Genomic DNA, 14538 nt, shown 5'->3' with positions numbered 1-14538 from the left:
TTCGTACCCTTTGGGTTTTGAATGTGAAGCTGTCTGCTTCTGCTGCTTTTCTGTGAGGAAGTTCCTTGTAACTCTGTTTTTTCCTATGGAAATTGGTTGTTAAGCTTTTTATCTCTAGTTGCATCAGTTTTAGTAGTTGTCCATTTTGTTTAGCTTTATAAATTTACTTGTGTGGTGGCCTGCAATGTAGTCTCTTATGACTTTTAAATTTCTTCCGCTTCTATAGTTGTTTCCTTTTTTAAATTTCCTTTTTGCTTTCTCCTTTTTTTATCTTGGTGAAATTGGCTAGCTTGTCCATTATGTCAATTTTTCAACAAACTTGGATTTTGATTTATTAGAAAAATATATTGTTTTTCTTTTCTATCTTGTTAATTTCTGATTTTACCTTTATTATATCTTTTCCTTGTACTCTTTTATTTATTTTTATTTATTTATTTTTTTGCTTTTCAGGGCCACACCCTCAGCATATGGAGGTTCCCAGGCTAGGGGTACAGTCGGAGCTGTAGCTGCTGGGCTACACCACAGGCACAGCCACATGGGATCCAAGCTGCATCAGCAACCTACACCACAGCTCATGGCAATGCCAGATCCTTAACCCACTGAGCAAGGCCAGGGACCAAACCCACAACCTCACGTTTCCTGGTCGGATTTGTTTCCACTGTGCCATGACAGGAACTCCTTGTACTCTTTTAAATTTACCCTTTTGTTCCTTTTCTTGGTCTTCAACTTAGGGTTTACTTCACTTACTTTCATTTTAAATTTTTTTACATCTGTAAATGTTTAGGGCCATGATTTTTCCCCTGGTTACTACTTTATATTATACCTCATGGATTTTGATATGTAGTGTTTCTATTATCTTTATTTTTTTGAAAGGTTTATATTTCTCCTTCACCAAAAAGTAGCACAATATAAGGTTTTTGAATTTTTATGTAGAAAGACCTTTAAAAATTAATTTTTTTATTAAAATCTAGATTTATGACAAGATAGTCATAATATTGTCCACAGTAATTGTATTCTTTGGAATGCACTGAAGCTTTCATTGTAACTTGGAAGAGGATCAAATCTGTTAGTCTCCATGTTTTCTTGAGAACAAGTCTCCATTTTCATAGTGTAAAGTTAAATATGTGTCCAAAAGACCTACCTTATTGTCTCTATTATTTGTCATCTATATCTTCACTTAGTTTTTGTCCACTTGATCTGTTTTGTACCAAGAGTGGTATTTAAGCCTTCAGTGATTTAGTGTGTTTCAGTCTGTCTCCTTGATTCTTGTATAGGTTCTGTTTTATAAAGACCACTGCTGTACTGTTTGGTAAATAGTATTTGGTAAATACTCATAATTAAATTTGCTGTGTTTCCTTTGTGTTTTCTTTGATTTTATATTCTTTGAGTTTTTTGAGGGGAAGGAGTCTGTTTATGGAAGTCTATACTTTTGTTCTATTGGTTATACCTTTTAAAGGTATTTATAAGTTTTAAAGATGCTTTGAGCCCACTTTTATGTATTTAGTACTACCATGATAGTCTTTTGTGGTGTGTATGTGTGTATGTGTGTGTGTGTATATACACACACACATACACACATATATGTGTACTTTTTTTTTAACCACAACTTAAATAAGTTTGCTGTTAAGGAGTTTATTTTACTTTCCTTCTTTCCTTACCATTGTCTCATTTTTTAGTCATACGGCTTTGTCAGAACATATATCATTTGTGTATTCTTCATTTATGCTTAGCCTTGTTTTTTAGTCTTAGGTATAGTTAACTATATTAAATGCTTGCCCTCTGTCCTTTTGCCAAAGCTACTCATCTTTTAATTGGGGGGAACTAATCTTCTAGTATATTGCTCAAGAAATGCCCATAGGTATAATTTCCCTTTCATGTGTAGAACTTTTTCAAAAGCATTGATCTTGGTGTTCCCATTGTGATGCAGTGGAAATAAATCCGACTAGGAACCATGAGGTTATGGGTTCAATCCCTGGTCTTGCTCAGTGGGTTAATGATCTGGGTGTTGCTGTGAGGTGTGGTGTAGGTCACAGACATGGCTCAGGTACTCCATTGCTGTGGCTGTGGTGTAGGCCGGCAGCTGTAGCCTCGATTAAATCCCTAGCCTAGGAATCTCCATATGCCACAGAAGCAGCCCTAAAAGAAAAGAAAAAAAAAAGAAAAGCATTGATACTTGAGGGATAGCTTGGATGGATTTAACATACCTAGTTCAGGAGTTTCCACTGTGGCACAGCAGATTAAGGATCTGGAGGCTCTGTGGAGGCTCTGCTGAGGTGCAGGTTTTATCTCCAGCCTGGCACAGGGTGCTAAGCATCTGTTATTGCCACAGCTGTAGCGTATGTCTCAGCTGCGTCTCGGATTCAATCCCTGCCCAGGGAACTTTCATATACCTTGGGTGTGGCCAAAATAAAATAAAATAGAATAAAATAAAATAGAATAAAATAAAATAAAATACTTAGTTCATATTTTTCCTCGAATTTCTTGAAAATATCGATCTATTTTTGCCTTGTTTTGCAGTTTGCTTTTAAGAAGTCTGCTGCCGATTTAACCCTCTTGCTATTGTATGTTGTCCTTTTTGCCATACTGTCTTTAGGATTTTTTTCCTTTGTTAATAATGTCTAATCATTCTACCAGAATATGTTTTAGGATAGACCATCATGTATCAGTTTTTCTAGCTATCTGATAGGCCCTTTTGATATATGAATTCTTTTATTTACAGAAGGTTTTCTTGGTTTATAGTTTTAAATATTAGTTTTCCCTTCATGTATGTTTTGAATTAAAACTATGTAGAAAGGAACTTCGGCAGTAAAACTATTTAATGAACAGAAAAAATAAGTGGGAAAAATGATTCAGAATTAGAGAGGTAAGATGTTAAATGATTTGGCAAGAGAAAAAGATAAAAAAAGTTAGCATTTATATAGCCTTAGTCAAAGCATTAGGATTGTAAGGACTCAGGTAAAATTGGAAAGTAAAGACAAAGAGGTATTGGATAAAAATAGCAGCCTTCTAAGTTAAGGTGTAATGGAAAGATCCTGAAAGAGATAATAATCAAAAGTCATGTCCTGGATAGCCAGTTGGGGGGCATAATTGATATTCTGGAGTGTTTTTATTTTGTCGACTTTTTTGGGGGGGAAATTTCCCAAAAGAATAAATTTAGTGGGATCAAACAATTTTTTTTTTTCATAAAAACTAGCCCCATTGAGAGTTGAATGACCTATTGTAGATTATTTTGATTATCACTTTCCCTGTATCTTAATTGCATTTTGGCCATTTCTTGATAACTCATCTGATACTATCCAAATTTGTATTTTTTGAAATTTCTCAAAATTTACGCTCTTTACTTCCTTTTCTTTTATGATTTTCAACATTTTTGTTTAAAGAAAAAAATCCCAACTTCATCTGTGAAAAAAAAAAACCTCATTTCAAAAAAACTTGGGACTTCTTATATACTTCTTTACATCACCTCTGTTTTAGTAAGGTATTTATTTAAAAGTCTTTATTTTAGATGATTAAAGAAAATGCTTAGTGCTAATATTATACTTGGTAAAATAAATAGAAATCAAGTGTATAGGTTTGGTTAAAAAGTTCTAAAAATTATGGGAACTCCTGTCGTGCCTCAGCGGAAATGAATCTGACTAATATCCATGATGATACAAGTTCAATCCCTGGCTTTGCTCAGTGGATCGGGGATCCGGCATTGCGGTGAGCTGTCGTTGGTATTTGTTGCAGATGTGGCTCGGATCCCGTGTTACTGTGGCTGTGGTTAGGCTGGCAGCTGTAGCTCTGATTCAATCCCTAGCCTGGACATTTCTACATGCCATGGTACGGCCCTAAAAAAAAAGCCAAAAAAAAAGTTCTTTGAGTTAAAATGGTATTACCAGAAATGATTCCAATTGGTGGTTTTGCTAATGAATACTACCCATTTGGCTGAATCTCCCAGGGTCACTAATGAAAGAAGTTGAAGCGTTTTAACTGAAAGCAGGTTTTGTACCCATCTCTTTATTTCAGTGGTGCTGATGCTTTCCTCATGTATGGAAGGTCACCCCTTTCTTTGTTGATCAGAAGCACATTGTTCTTTTATGGAAAGCTTATTACATCCCTGTTTTTACATGAAGCCTTTCTCAATTCTGGTCTGTACTGAACTCCGTTTCTAACTTCCTTTGGCTTCTAATATATATTTTAAGCACATAAGCACTCAGGTCTCACATGTTTTGCATTGTCTTACATTCCGTACTAAAATTAACTCCTTGAGCCTTGTAGAAAGGTACACTTCTTTTGTTTTCCTCACAGAGCCTAGGTTAGTGTTCTTTTTTGCAATAACTCTTCAAGAAATACTTTATTGACTTCTCAGGACGTGAGACCATTACCTCTCGCTTAGTACTGGGGCAACTTCAATTGTTCGGCACCTTGACCCCACCATGCTCCATGCGTTTCTTCCCCAAAGCTACCTCCTAAGTCAAAGGATGATCCTCACAAGTAGACAAGAACAGTTCTTTATGTCAACATCTGGAGTGATACGTATACTGTAGGAAACCTATGATTTTTACAAGTACTTGTTTGATTACTGGAATTTGAGTTGAACCTCAAGTCAGGAAACCAGGTTCTAGTCCTACCTTTGACCTTGAGCAGAATTGCAGCTTCCAGTAAATCATTTAACCTGTGTGGATTTTGGCTTTCTAGTCTATAAAACGTGGGACTCTGACTAGGGGATCTCAAAAGTTCCTTTTTGTTCTAAAAGTCTGTGATTCTTTGAAAACATGTTTTCTAAGTAATTAATGCTTATTGCCAAAGGTGGTATGTGTTATAATGTTTCCAAAGTGTGTTGTTTACTGTTGCATAGCTAAAGAAGTTTAAAAGTTTAAATTTAGAAAAAAAATTAATCATCTGGGGAGCAGGTATTGCACACCTGACCTGTGTCTGGTACTAAAATACTCACTTTCAGATTCTAAGGATATTTTATAAGGTAGGGTCATAAGCCTCATTAAAGCTGCTTGTTCACTGTTTACTAGAGGGAATTCTAGCATAATCCATTTATCAATCACAGTTACTTGTAAGATGGAGTGTGAATTTGTGTGTTTAAGAATTTTGCATGGTATGTGCACGTAATATGGTTACCATTTAGAGAGAGTATTTCCTTTGCTGAACATATACAGTCCTGGTAACATACTTCTGTATTTTATTATCTCCAGAGTAGCATTAGATGGTCTTAGCTTGATGATACCATAATATTACTATATGGTACAGCTGTCAAGGCCACTTTAAAATATTTTGATATCACATGTATAAAGTTATACTGTAGGTTAAATAACATGGTGGTATTGACAGTCATTTAAAGCATGCAATAACATTGCATGTTGTTTTCCTTCTTCCTAGTGAGATTCGGTTTTTTTTTTTTGTTGAGCAAAGAGATTTTGGAAAATTGTTCATATGATTTTAGTTATTTGAACTTTTAAAATTAATAGTTTATGAATTTTATAATTATTTTTAAATATACACTTTCACTGAATGTTTTATCTCATTATAATTATTTACTATATGAATATGTTGATGTTGAGATTTAATAGATTGTATGTATTAAGAGATCCCTTCTACAGACTTAGTGCTGTGGGATTCTTTCAGAATGATCTGTCAAAAAAAATATAGCCAGCTGCAAATTTTACTTCCATCTAACAGCCTGTAGTGTGTTGATACTACTGTGTTTTACTACACTCCAATTTATTACTTTAAAATTTTCTAAGTAATCAGATGTATTTTTGGTTCTGTTATCTGGTACTTAATAGTGTTCCTATCATTAAAATTTATTCTTAACATGTTTATATTAAGATGTCTGCTTTTCAGTCAGATTAGATCCATATAAAAGTTCTTATTTCAAAATATTATACAAGTGACAAGCTATATGAATGCAGACTACTATAGTCTTATTATTGGAGGGTGGTAATGGGTGGAAAATATTGAGGAAAACATAATAATTATAATTTAGAAGCCATGGCTCCATATTTAAAATTAATATTTTGTGAAGCTTATTTCCCAATATAAAAACTCTGAGAATCTGTTAAGTATATAATTTTGCCTCTAGGAGGACACAGTCTTTTTAAACTTTTATTTAAAAAAATTTCAAAAAGCAAATTTCAATACTTAAAATAGAGAACTCTGTATACTCATAACTTTGATTTAAAAATTAACATTTTTTTGTTTTATCTATTTTTGGTTGAAATGTTGTAGATTATAGATAAGACATTTTGCCTCAAAGTACTTAAGTACGTATGCATCACTTATGTATGCAAATAAGGACAATTCACCATATTATCACAATACTTTTACCATACTTAACAAAATTAGCAGTCATTCCTTAATATCATGTACAGTGTTATTTCTTCTACTTTCTTTTTCCTAAAATTCAAGAGAAAATAGGAATATAGATTTTGTAAAATTCCAAATGTACTTAAACCCTTTTTGTCTTATTATTTATTGCAATAGTCTTTTCTGTGTCAGGCATCCCTTTCTATAAAGTGAATAGCCTAGATCATATGATCTCTTTGGCCTCCCTTTAGTTTTCATAGTCACTTACTTCTGGCTAGAACTGCTTGTTGTTAGCTACAGATCTGACTTAGGAAACTACTGTTCAGAAACTTTTAACTGAAAGAAAACCAAGTGAGCATGATTTCTTTCAGTTAAATATCCATTAGGAGAGCAAGTTTGTAGGCTTGTAAACAGGAAAACAGGAATTATGTTTTATTCACTGATGTGTATCCAGAAGCTGGCACAAAGCATGGTGTATAATCACTCAGTAAATAAGTGATAGGTGAACAATGAGTAATTGAATAGGTTAATGTGTAATTGATTAATTCCCCATTCAGTGTTCAAAAGTAACAGGTAAAGCTAACCAAGTAGAGCCAGATATAGTTTAAAGAAGTACAGCAACTAGGCTATTTATACATTTCTTAAATTCTTATTGGGAGAAATTTAACCACTGTGTCAAGAGATCTTTACCACTTAATATAACCATCATGAGTGTTTTCTTATAGATGGATCTCTGTCAACATATTCACAAAAAGAAATGGGAATGAGGGCTGCTGTGTTGAATTGCGTCCTTTCAAAAGATGTTAACGTCTCAGTCACCCAGTTCCCATGAATGTGACCTTATTTGGAAATAGGATTTTTGGATATGATCAAATTAAGATGAGGTCATTAGGAAAGGCCCCAATCCAGTATGATTGGTGTTTTTATAAAAGGGGAAATTTGGACATAGAGACAGACATGCACAGAAGAAAGATGATGTGAAGACAGGGAGAGTGTCTTCTAGAATCCAAGGAACACCCAAGACTACCAGAAGCTAGGAGAGAAGCATGAAACAGATTATTTCTTACAGCCCTCAGAAGGCACCAAACCTGCCATCACCTCGATTTTAGACTTCTGGCATCTGGAACTGTGAGACAGTACATTTCTATAGTTGCACTTACACAGTTTGTGGTACCTTGTTATAAGAGCCCTGGGGATTTATACAGGGTCCTAGATATAAATCTTTGGGTAGAGGTTGAGATAATAAATTTTCCAAATAATTATAATAAAAGTCTCAAGATCATGTTCTTTTCTGTATAGGTTGCTAACACTTTATCATGAATACCAATGTATTTTGGCCATATATGAGCCTTGGGTACCAGGATAAGGAAAGAAAAAGGAAAAGGGGAAAAGTAAGAGTAGGAAGTGCTCTTATTTTGTCTAGGACTGCTCCAGGTGGGGCCCAGTTGGTCAATGTGTCTAATATGATTTGTTCTTACACATAGAATTGCCAAGTGGTTAATTCATGAACATTTGTGGTGGGATCTCCACTTAATGATATACACAGTCTGCTTGTTTATTCTGGAGTTAAATATCCTTGTTCTGGATCAGAATGAAGATATAAAAAGATGGGATGTGTACTTCTCCTAATCCCAGACAAAACGTTTGTTAAAAGAAGCTTGATTCTATTTGCATAACTTTGAATTATGTCAGGGGTTCAGTATAGAATAGTTAAGGGTGTGAGCTCTGGAATCAAATTCTTCAGGTTTGAGTTCTGGCTTTACTTCTTGTTTGTTTAGTTTCTTAGCCATATTCTTTTACCTTCTGCATCCTTTCTACATCTAAAAATAAGGATAATAGAACCTCACTCAGAGATATTGTGAGGATCAAATGATTTGGAAGTGAAAGGCTTAGATCAATATTAGACACATACTAATAACAAAATAATACAGTTTTTATTATATTTAAGTTTATGACAAAAAACCCTTATTTTTTGCTTTCCAAAAATTGTTTAGTTTTTTTGAAAAAGAACATTGGTTGTTCTAATTAAATATTAAGAAAATGGTAATGAATTGGACTTAATAAGTATAGTTCTCCCCAGGTGTGTAGTTTGGTGACAGCTATTCCTTAAATTGTAGGGAACAGAATGTTCAGGGTCTATTTACTGTGTAAGGGAAAAAGATTTACCTTTTAGGAATGTATATGTTCTGTAAGTATAGGACGGTCCATTTAACAAATCACCTGTCTCCAAGAATATAGTTCCCAAGAGAGTTAATGCTGTTGAAAACCTAGTGTTTGACTGTTTATATCAATATGTGTTTATTGATGCCTCCTGGGTCCCAGTGGTTGTATTATTTATATTTCTGAAGGCCATATGACCAAAGAACTATATATGACCAAAATATTTGAGCATCCTAATTCAAAAAGTGCAATATATGTATACATATATATTATTTTTTTTCCCTCTAGTTAGTGTGGGAAAATGGCATAACTGAATTCTGGTTGACTCATTGAGTTGTAAAAGTTGGATGGATTAAAAGGCACGCCTATTTAGGGGCTGTTAAAAAATGTGGACCCTCAAAGGACTGTGCATGTAAAAATTGGCATGATTGCAAGCAGCCTTAACACTAAGGTTAATGTAGAGCAAGGAGACTCTTCTGAATGTTGGATGGCTATGTTTTATGTGGACAAAGCTTACATGTGATGAAACTTTTTATAATATAACAATAACAGTCAAATTATATCAGGGTGAGCTCAGAGTCTGATACAATTCTGAGAAAGTCTCAGCTAATCCATTAGGGAGCACCAGAGCAAAAGGGTCCCATTGGAAGAGTCTCCAATTAGGTAGAAATGGCCACACTGTATTCCTACCATGATCATTATTTAGTAGGAGCTGCCCAGGAAGAGTGTGGCCATGGCTTACATGTTCTGGTGGTTCCCAGTGACCCTGCCTCTGGAGATTGTCAGTTTATTGTACTCTTTTCAGGTGGAAGGCCAATTCTTTCTTGATGGGATTGTACCTCAATGGCTACTACAGTACCTTTTCAATAATAAAATATTAAAATTGAAAGTCCTTGAAAGCATTAGTTTAGATGAGGTGTGTTTTTTTTTTTTTTTTTTTTTTTTTGCGGGGTTGGGGTAGCAGAGAACTTCACTAAGGCAATAAAATCATTTGTAGAAACTGAATATAGGGGGTGTTGAATGACTTGAATTATTTGAGTGTATCACATTTTTCATCTGTTAAATGTGTATAATGACACATATTCCCTACCTAACTCACAAAGTTGAAAAAAAAAAAACCATAGTACATATCTAAGAAAAATGAGAGAAAAAAATGAATACTGTATGGAAATGTGAGAGGCAGTGCAGAGTGATTGAAAGATCTATAAGATTAAAGAAAGTGGGCAAGCTGTTATACTCATGGAGAAAGGAAATGCTTACTAAGCTCAGAAAAGTTGTATAAAAATAAAATTAATTAAAATGCATTAGGATGGAGTTCCCGTCGTGGAGCAGTGAAAATGAATCTGACTAGGAACCATGAGGTTGCAGGTTCAATCCCTGGCCTCACTTAGTGGGTTAAGATTCTGGCACTGACGTAAGCAGATGTGACTCAGTTCTGGTGTTGCTCTGGCTGTGGTGAAGTCCGGTGGCTATAGCTCTGATTCGACCCCTAGCCTGGGAACCTCCATATGCCACAGGTGCAGCCCTAAAAATAAATAAAATGCATTAGGAGAAGTTGGTAGAGTATTGTAAATCAACTCTATTTTAAAGTAAATAAATAAATAAATATTAGGGAGCTAGACATTTAAATTTTCTTATGTCTAGTCTTATTATAATGCAAATAATAACCCCCACCTGATCTTGGTGATCTTGAATTTCCTAGTATATATATGCTTATCTAAAACTAGGGGTATTATGTATATTTATCCTTAAGTGAAAAAATATTAATGAGTTAGTGTTTTTAATTTCACAGGATAAAAAGGTGATCATACAAGCAAAATTAACTGAAACTTTTACTTTATATTAGGGGTTGGCAAGGTTTTTTCTATAAAGAGCCAGATAGTAAATATTTTAGGCTTTTATGAGCTCTGTGGGCAGCATATGGGTCTGTGTTTCATATTCTTTTTCTTTCTTTTTTTACCAATCCTTATAAAAATATATAATTCAGTCTTAGCTCAATAGCATACAAAAGCAGGACCTAGACTGCAAATCCTACTGTAGATTGAATTCTACTTAAACTTATTTTTGACTTCAGCAAAATTTCAGAAATGCCGAGAACCCTAAATTATGTACTGTACTTAAAAAAAACCATAATGGACTTTGAAGTCTTATTGGCATGCATTTGAATCCTGCTTCCATCCTTTTCTTGCTAGCTCTGTGACTTGAGTGAGTTACTTAAGTATTGGAATGCTCAGCTTACTCGTATGTAAAAAGACCAATGCTACCTGGGTAAGTGACTGCCTGGATTTAATGAATAATTTGTAAAATGTACTTTGCCTAGTGATTATCACATAATTAAAACATCAACAAATGTTAGTCCCTTTCTTTCCTTCCTTATCTTGTTTGACAACATTTCCCAGCCTTTCTTTCTTACTTTCTGTGTCTTGTTCTAACAAAATGCTAGACTCTCTATTTTTACTAAGTTATCTTAGTATAAACTCTTGTTTTGGCCCAATTTGAATCAAATTGACTTGTTAACATTTTAATTATTTGGACAATTATTAACTTTACTCACCTCTCACATCAAATGTCTATTCACCAAAGGCAATCATCCCTAAATTTCTTCCATGGCATCTACAATCTAGAATTTTTAAATATACTGATAGATGCTAATGGTAAAACTTTCATGACAATTTTGGAGACTTTGTCTAACTCTCATAGAATCTGTAAGAATATAAATATTTTGAGCCATGTACTACACTAGTAAATTAAAAGTCCAAATTAAAAGATACAGGTGGGTAGAGATAGATAGCTATTCCTTTTATTATTTTGTTCAGTAGCCTTACAGTAATACTTGAGGGCTTTAACAATGGATACATTATCTAAACAGAAAAATCAGTGAGGGAACACTGGAGTTAAATTACATATTAAATCTCAGCATTCCTGTTGTGGTTCAGTGGTAATGAAGCCAGCTATTATCCTTGAGGATGTAGGTCCAATACCTGGCCCAGCTCAGTGTGTTAAGGTTCCAGCATCTCTGTGAGCTGCAGTATCAGTCATAGACGTGGCTCAGGTCTGGCATTGCTGAGGCTGTGGTGTAGGATGTCAGCTGTAGCTCCAGTTGGACCCCTAGCCTGGGAACTTCCATATGCCTCAGTGAGGCCCTAAAAAAAATAAAATATAAAAACTTTAAAAAATAAAAATTATATGTTAAATCAGATGAATTTAACAGACAGAATTTAACGGTCCTTCAACATCAGCAGAACATGTTCTTCTCAAGCACATATGGAACATTTTCTAGAATAGTTAATATGTTAAGTCAGAGAACAATTCTTTTTTTTTTTTTGTCTTTTTGCCATTTTTTGGGCCGCTCCCATGGCATATGGAGGTTCCCAGGCTAGGGGTCTAATTGGAGCTGTAGCCGCCAGCCTACGCCAGAGCCACAGCAACGTAGGATCCGAGCCGCATCTGCAACCTACACCACAGCTCATGGCAACGCTGGATCGTTAACTCACTGAGCAAGGACAGGGATCAAACCCGCAATCTCATGGTTCCTAGTCGGATTCGTTAACCACTGCGCCACAACGGGAACTCCAGAGAACAATTCTTAATAAATGTAAGAAGAGTGATATATTAAGCATCTTTTCTAACCACAATGGTATGAAACTAGAAATCAGTTACAAGAGGAAAACTTGAAAATTCGCAAATATTCTTGATCACCATAGATGCATAAATTCTCAACAAAATATTAGTAAACCAATTTCAACAGTACAATAAATGAATAATACACAGTGTTTGGAGTTCCTGTTGTGTCAGGAAATGAATGCAACTAGTATCCATGAGGATGTGGGTTTTATCCCTGGCCTTGTTCAGTGGGTTGGGGATCTGTCATTGTTGTCATGAGCTGTGGTGTAGGTCACAAAAGTGGCTCGGATCCCATGTGGCATGGGCTGGCAGCTGTACCTCCAATTCAACACCTAGCCTGGAAACTTAAATATGCTGTGGGTGTGGCCCTAAAAAAGCAAATAATAATAACAATAATAATAATAATAATAATAATACACAATCTTCAAGTGGCACTTGTTCCTAGGATGCAAAGATGATTCAGCATATGCAGACCAGTCCACGGGATACACCACATGGACAAAATGAAGGCTTAGAATCATGATCATGTTAGTAATGCAGAAAAACCATCTGACAAAATTCAACATCCTTTTATGATTAAAAACTCAAAAAACTAGGTATAGAAGTAACATGCCTCAACATAAAAAGGGTCTGTTATGACAAGCCCACAGTCAACATCATAATCAACAGTGAAAAGCTGAAAGCTTTTCCTCTAATATCAAGAACAAGATAAGTATGTCCACCCTCACCATTTTTATTCAGTATAGTACTAGAAGTCTTAGCCAGAGCAATTAGGTAAGAAAAAGAAATAAAAGATGTCCAAATTGGAAAGAACTAAAATGGTATCTGTTTGTGGATGACACTATATTATATAGAGAAAATCTAAAGAAACCACCAAAAACTTGTTAGAATAAATGAATTCAGTAAAATTGAAGGATATTAATTCAGTATACAAAAATCAATTGCATTTCTGTAACCTAACTGCAAACTATTGGAAAAAGAAATGAGAACAGTCCAATTTACAGTGGCATCAAGAAGAATAAAATATTTAGAAATAAATTTAATGAAGAACATGAAATATCTATACTCTGAACTCAAGGAAACACTGATAAAAAAATCAAGAAGACACAAATAAATAGAAAGATATCCCATGCTCATGGATTAGAATAATTAATATTATTAAACTATCCATATTACCCAAAGCAATCTACCAATTCACTTTAGTTTCTATCAAAATTCTTATGGTATTTTTCACAGAAAAACATCCTAAAATTTGTATGAAACCATAAAAAACCCTAAATAGCCAAAGCAATCCTGTGAAGAACAAAAGCAGAGACATCACACTTTTTGATTTAAAACTGTATTAAAAAGCTGTAGTAATAAATAACGGTATTTACATAAAAACAGACACACGGATCAGTTTTGCAGATTAGAAACTTAAGAAATAAACACATACATAAATGGTCAATTTTTGACAAAGGAGCCAAGAATATATATGGGGAAATGTTAGTCTCTTAAATGGTGTTGGGAAAACCAGACATCCACATGGTAAAGAATAAAATTGGACCCTCTACCTTTGTCTTATGCCTTACACAAAATTCAAATCAAAATGGATGAAATTCTTCAATGTAAAACTTAAAGCCATAAAACTCCTAGAAGAAAACATAGGCAGTACACTCACTTTTTGACATTTATCTGAACAATATCTTTTAAAATATCTCTCCTTGGGCAAGGGGAACAAAGCAAAAATGAACAAGTGGGACCATATCAAAAAAGCTTCTGCACAGCAAGAAAACTATCAACAAAAAGATAGCTTACTAATGGAAAAATATATTTGCAAATCATATTCAATAAGGGGTTAATATCCAAGATATACTATTCAATTAGCAAAACAAAACAAAATAAATGGGCAAAGACCTGAACAGACATTTTTCCAAAGAAATGGCTGACATGCGTAAAAAGATGCTCAGTATCACTAATAATCAAGAAAATGCAAATCAAAACCACAGTGATATATCAACTCACACCTATTAGGAAGGCTGTTATCAAAGAGACAAGAGATAACAACTGCTAGTAAGAATAAGAATATGGAGAAAAAGGAGCCCTTTGCTACTAGGATAACAGTATGGAGGTTGCTCAAGAAATTAAAAATAGAACTACCATATAATCCATCTATCTACCTTCTCAGTATATATCCAAAAGAAACAAAATCATTATCTCGAATAGATTTGTACTTCCATGTTCATTATTATTCAAATGAGTTGGTGTATCCTGAGTCAAAGATTAGTGTATGTTTTCTTTATTGTTAGCTTCTTGTCTTTGCATTAAATGTATACCCTGCATTGCCCCTTAAAATTTGAGTAACTCAGCAGTACCTTGAGGCCCATAGCTCAGTGATGACCAAGAAGGCATTACAGTTCCCCTCAGCTCGACCAATTTAGATAGGTTTCCTCCTAACTCCAGGCCACTGTCTTC

The 14538-nt window shown here is 34.5% G+C and overlaps 1 protein-coding gene and 1 long non-coding RNA gene across 6 annotated transcripts in view; both read left to right on the top strand.

Moving 5' to 3' along the window:
* Positions 1–14538, top strand: part of VRK2 (VRK serine/threonine kinase 2) — a 100484-nt gene that overhangs the window by 51080 nt on the left and 34866 nt on the right. The window lies entirely within an intron of this gene.
* LOC146404784 (uncharacterized) lies at positions 10319–14140 on the top strand. Its single transcript, XR_014841896.1, has 2 exons — positions 10319–11550; positions 11855–14140. It is a non-coding gene; the product is annotated as an uncharacterized LOC146404784 (long non-coding RNA).

This window comes from Sus scrofa, chromosome 3, assembly GCF_054392235.1.
Source record: "Sus scrofa isolate SSC_HxYL_T2T_F1_AM1 chromosome 3, Sscrofa_HxYL_maternal_Yorkshire_Landrace_v2.0, whole genome shotgun sequence".
Classification (NCBI taxonomy): domain Eukaryota; kingdom Metazoa; phylum Chordata; class Mammalia; order Artiodactyla; family Suidae; genus Sus; species Sus scrofa.
Note: the sequence above shows the minus strand (reverse complement) of the source record. Positions and strands in the feature narration are given on the sequence as shown.